Here is a 5,938-nt window from a genome sequence, read left to right as displayed (position 1 = left end):
AGATCAGGATCTCACAGTGTTTAGTGTGAAGTTTAGTTCTTGTGCACATCTTTGTTGCTCAGGAGCTGGACAGCTGGAATATATTGTAGTATCATCAGCGTATTGAAATGAACCAATTGAGGAAGGGAGATGATCTTGCAGATCAGAAACATAGAGGTTAAATAACATTGGGCCAAGGATCGACCCTTGTGGCATGCCAAACCGTACTTTCACTGATTCAGATATACGATCATTGATCTGTACAAAATGTGACTGGTCACTCAAGTAGCTATTCAACCAGTGCAGATATGCCTTAGAGAAACCAAGCATTGATAACATAGTTATAAGTTATATTTTACAAAATGGTCATCTGAAACAAAACAAGTTTCTCAAAGAGTTTTGATGGTGTGGGGATAACTGAAATGGGATGAAAGTGTTCCTCAGACTTCAGTTGATCAACTTTAGGAATTGGACTGATCCTTTCATCTTTCCATGCCTCAGGAAAATTGCACTTCCTGATACAGTTGTTGATAATAGTTATGATGGGGTCAGCAATGGATTCAGCCACCATTTTAAAGAATTTGACAGGGATACCGCTGGGGCAAGTAGATGTATCAGATCTTAACAATTTCAGCATACACCGGACCTTGCCGTGGAGCAATTCTCATAGTTTGAAATTAGCAGGGCTATCATCAGGTAGAGATTCTATTAGTTCTTCAAGACAGGAAGGTAAGTCACTACTAACAGGTAAAGTTCTCTTGGCAGTACAAGCAAAGAATGAGTTTAACTTATCAGGATCCTTCGGTTGCTGGTTAGGTTTCAGTATGGGGTGGATGATACACCACTCCTCCTTTGGGTTATAAGAGGATAACGCCTGCCTTGTGAAGGTCTCGTGACCCTGTCGAATGCCTGCCTTCAACTGGTTTCTGACAGTCAGTCTGGTGGGCTTCATTCCTTAATTTATTCTGTGGCTATTGTAGGGACTGTATTTTGCACTCTTTAAAGAGGGGCATGTCTCTTGAGACACTCCTTTAATATACTGTTAAAGTATTCTAATTGTTAAAAAAAAAGCCAGAGTGGTGATTGATTGATGAATTGAGTGGTGATTGAGCGGAAATTCGGCCAATAGAAAAGGCGATTTTGTGTGTTGTATGCAAAAGGTATAATGGCACCTGAAAATATTTGCATGATTGTGGGTGCTTGTGCAGTGTTGGACAAAATTGCTGTGCAGTTACACAAGCCTATGGAGGATGATAAGGTAGAAGAGTTGACGGATGTGGATCCCTACCATGGACCTCAACAGGGTCTGTCAATTTGGGACCATATCTGTCAAACAATTTGGTTGAAATTTTTAACATTTATGCTGTCTTGACTTTCTGTGACCCTTTTTTCACGTAAGTTATTAATAGGTAATGAGTTAATTTCAAGCGGCATTTGGTGTAAATAAGCACTTGTAAATCTTACAGACTACAACTTCCACTTACCCATTTGTTGTCTTTAAAAAAATTTACTCAAGAACATAATTTCAAATGCAATTTAGTGTAAACAAACACTCATACTTATTTCAAAGACCACAAATTGCACTCGCCCTACAGGCTTCTGTCTTTATTCATGCTTATTAACGCCAAATTGCATTCAAAATCATGTCATTACCTAAACTAAATATGGTGTTTAAGGTAAATAGTTCGGTTTTGCAGGCAAATGGCTCAGAGAAAAAGGTCTATATTGTAAAGCTTTGTCAATGTATAGAAAGTCAGGGTCACTAATTTTGGGCTGTTAATGTTCTTGACTGACACATTTCCCCCTGAAGCTTTACTAATTCTCAGCCAAATATTCATTTTTTGGACACTCTCAGATGCTGACATCATCAGTTGACATACCAGCAAGACAGAAAGGATTTTATTTACTAAGTAACCTGAAATTTATTGTCAGTAGCCCCAAAATGTTTTTTGCACGGTCACCTTTCGTGAATTATCACTGCTATTGGTATGTATACATGACTATATATCGTTAATAGGTAATACAGCAACAGTAAAACAAAGGGTGCTGTCTCTTTTATTCAAAAACATTTTGCTTGTTGCCTGTAAATTTAATGACATTGATGCCCTAATATTATCATGACAAAAGTCATAAGGAAGATACATGGGTTGATGTCATCTATAGTCAATTCCCCTTCTCCTGTAATAAACGGTTCTTAGATGTTGGAATATATCTCTAAGGCCAATTAAGAAATACCAGCTATTGCACCATGGAAAGTAAGGTTCCTTTATCGCTCTCATCTTGTAATCGCTCTGAAAAAAGAAAACTGATCATAAATAAAGTAACAAGTATTTAAGTATGTATCTGTATGCATCCTAATAAGTTGATGGTGAGAGTTTGGTTTCTTGATTTGTCCATTTATCTGTTGAGAAAAGTAATTACAACTCAAGGAAACATTCCTCACAATCCTTGCTATCAATTTCATGGGAAGCCTATAATCTGCAAGGACACTAACTACTCCAATTTTGATTAGGACTTCTATAAAGAGGTCCTAATCAAAATTGGTGACATCTTCAGAAATATGACAAATGACTGAGCAATGAAGTCATTAGAAATTATTTGAAACCCTAAACAGCAACATGAGTCACTACCTGTAAGGTTACAAAGAATTGTCACAATAATATTTTAAATCAAGTTATAGAGATATCTTTACTAAACCATAGCCTTTACTTATTCTATTATTACTATTATTATATATTTTGTATTGCAATATAAAAGTTGTTTAACTGTTGATTCCAAATCATGGTCGAAGGTAAAGAATTAGAAGACCAGGTGTCAGCACAGGAAACAGAAGAGTTTAAAGTTTGCACTTTATGTTGACAAAAAGTCAAGAATTCTGGTCCGCTCTTCTCCTGGTAATGTTCGCATTGATTACACAATTAACCCCGTTACACACCAAGGAGCATATTTCAATGTTTCTGAATCCTATCGGGATTAGTCACAGTCCTTGCGTAAATCAATAATTGTTGAGCAACTATTTACTTGTACTTGTGAATAGATTGAGCAACCAAATAAATTTCAATTTTTATACTACATCTAGTTCCTGTTTGGTTGCGATTTAGGCAGAGCTTGTGAATTGGAAGGTCATAAACTGATGTAGCAGTCTACATCCTGGCTTTCCTTGTGAGTCCACCTTGTCTAGGATATGTCTGAATTACTAAGCCCATCTTCCATGTTCTCCTTGGGGTGGATTCCATCTCCAACACCAAGTCTTGTTTTTAAAGGTTTTTGCATTTCTTGTACCATCTATTCCTTATAGTAAATTTGGGGCAAAATATTTCGTCCAACAACTCCAGAACTCTTGTACTCCTTTCTCAGCGCTTTTCGTGAGGTGTTTTGGGCTAACACTCTGTTTTGGCTCCAGCAAGGAGGCTGAAAGTGGTGTTCACTTGAGAGGTCATTTGTCGTGACAGGCAGATTTTCCCGGATCTAGACAGAGCTAGGACAGAGAGGATACCCATTGATCAAATAGGTCATTTCTGCCAGATACATTCTTCCCTGTTCCTCTGTAAACGTTTGATTCTTTGATGAAACATCTTAGGCTTGTCTTCCTGATTTGATGAGACTTTTCTATCACTCTGTTTTGATGGCTAGCTTGTGGAAAAGTTTGGGAATGTCCCAGCCTTGCAAAGTTTTGTTCAAATAACTTTTTATGCTAACAAAATTTGTACCTTGATCCAATCAACAGTTACTGGGATATCCTCTGAGTTAGGCAAATCTCTGAAAAGCCATGAGAAACGTATATGAGCTTCTGTCTGTTACAAGCTCATCTCATCTGGTAATGATCCGATGTTCTCTAGTCTCCCATATGCACATAAACACCTTGTTTATCTGATGCTGGAATCAGCTTCTTGTCTACAGTATATACATTGATTGTCTGTCAACTCCATTTGAATAACCACAGTTTAGATTCTCTCAATTCTTCTGTAAAATGGTGTCTCTTTTTTATTTTCAACCTTGTGTTGTTGGTGAATCGTAGAACGTAGGCCAAGTTTTCCTTGCCTTGGCGAACGTCAAACAAGATTCATCAAATATTCCAAAATATGGTTTCCTTTTGACTCCATTGATGTAGCTGAGCAATCTACTTGTTTTAGGGTGTTCACAGCTTTGAACTTGTTGAGCGGCTTCATTTCCTCTTACAATTCTTCACCACATTCCTTGGGATTCTCTTTAAACTTGGGTGTTTCTTCTTCTAGGCATTTCAGGAATGGAGGACCTTCATACCAGGTCTTCAACTTTTCTAGCTGAGTTCCTCTCATCAGGATTATGATCAGATCTGATGTATTTACACGCTTCAGAGCCCATTGTTTTTACTGGATTTTAGCTACTCTTACCAAAACAAACAGTCTTGGAGAGGTTTTACGTCGGGTTAACATGGCCTGATAATCAATTCAGAACTCTTTCTTGCAATTGATGATCTCAGCAAATTCTAGTGCTTCTTTACATGTACTGTATAATCGTGCAATTGGGAAGCACCCCGTCAACTCCAAACATGGTATTGACGTTTTCTTTGAAGGGCAACAAATGCTTTAACCATGAGCAATATGCCGGAATAACTGCCATGTGTGAGTTTCCATCTGAGGAATATGGCTCACCCATAGGCTTTCTCTCCTCTGCAAGCCAACAACTCAATGCATTTCTCGTTTTTGGCGAGAATGCATTTCTTAGCCAAAGTCAATGTTATCTTTTGGATCTAACTTTGATAAAAGCTGAGACATTACAAAGGGTGCTTCTGAGGCATTGGTCACTGCTCAGCCGTTTAATCCATGCTGTTTATGAAACCAAGAATTCTAGCCACTTAGTGAGAAAGGAATTTAGAGTTGCACTTTACTGGGTGGAGATTTGTAATTTCGGTTAAGGGCATATCATTAATTTCCTTTGATCTCAAATTTGGTATTGAGAATTTTCCACGCCTGCTCATCATTTGCCTTACTTGATCCAACCAAAACAGTTTTTAGGTAACGCTTTCTGAAGCCTTTGCAATTGTTAATCTTTGTCTTGTTTGCACTTATTCATTCAATACTGAATTCGTGCTCCTAAGTTGTGTAAGATTTTCTAACACCATCCCCGTGGGAACTGATAATTTCCCTAGCCTGTGTACTTTTGCAAACTCAAAACATCGGTCATTTTGTTACTACTGATGTCATTGCTTCAGCACTTCCTGTTTAAACAGCGGCTTTTTAAGTCACACAATGATTTCTGATAAATTGCGAATTGCTCTGGGTATTTTAAAAACTTAGCTTTGGCTTCATCACCAACTACTTGATTCTTTGTTTGTTATTCTTCTGACGCTGATTCAGTAAGTCTGTTGGCAATTGTGTCTTGCTGCTTTCTAAACACTTCTCTATTTAGATTTAACTTGTTTCTATACATTGCTTAGGGTACCACTCAAGAGTGGTTCAAGAGTGTAAAACACTTGGTAAAAACACATGGAATTGTGCTGTCTCTTTTTCAAATAAAAAAAATATAGGAGGCATAATATACTACTATCTGCATATATAAATATAATTTTAGTTACTAGCATAAAAGTTTATTTACACACTTCCTAAAACATAGCATCAATGCTTCTTGGATTCCTTTAAATAGACAGGTATCTTTTGCTTGAATGTAAACAGTTTAATTAAGTATGTGAATACTTGGTCAATTGTCGACAAGAGTAAAGTTTTTTAATAACATTAGAAGTGATATCTGAATTCTTAAACTCTTGAACTTAAGCTTGGAAAAACGAGGTTGGTGGTAAATAAGGAATTGTTTTACCTTTCAGCTGTCAAATTTACCTGTTTAGTTGGGTTCTGTCAGCTTGTGTGTTTCTGAAGTCTTGAGCTTTCAAATACCTTTTTGTTGAGCCTCGTGACTTGTGACTTGTTCTCTTCGCAGTCCTGGCTATTTGTCAGCATTTGTTTGTTCTTCCCTTCTCGGC

The sequence above is a fragment of the Pocillopora verrucosa genome, chromosome 7 (assembly GCF_036669915.1).
Source record: "Pocillopora verrucosa isolate sample1 chromosome 7, ASM3666991v2, whole genome shotgun sequence".
Lineage (NCBI taxonomy): Eukaryota > Metazoa > Cnidaria > Anthozoa > Scleractinia > Pocilloporidae > Pocillopora > Pocillopora verrucosa.
Note: the sequence above shows the minus strand (reverse complement) of the source record.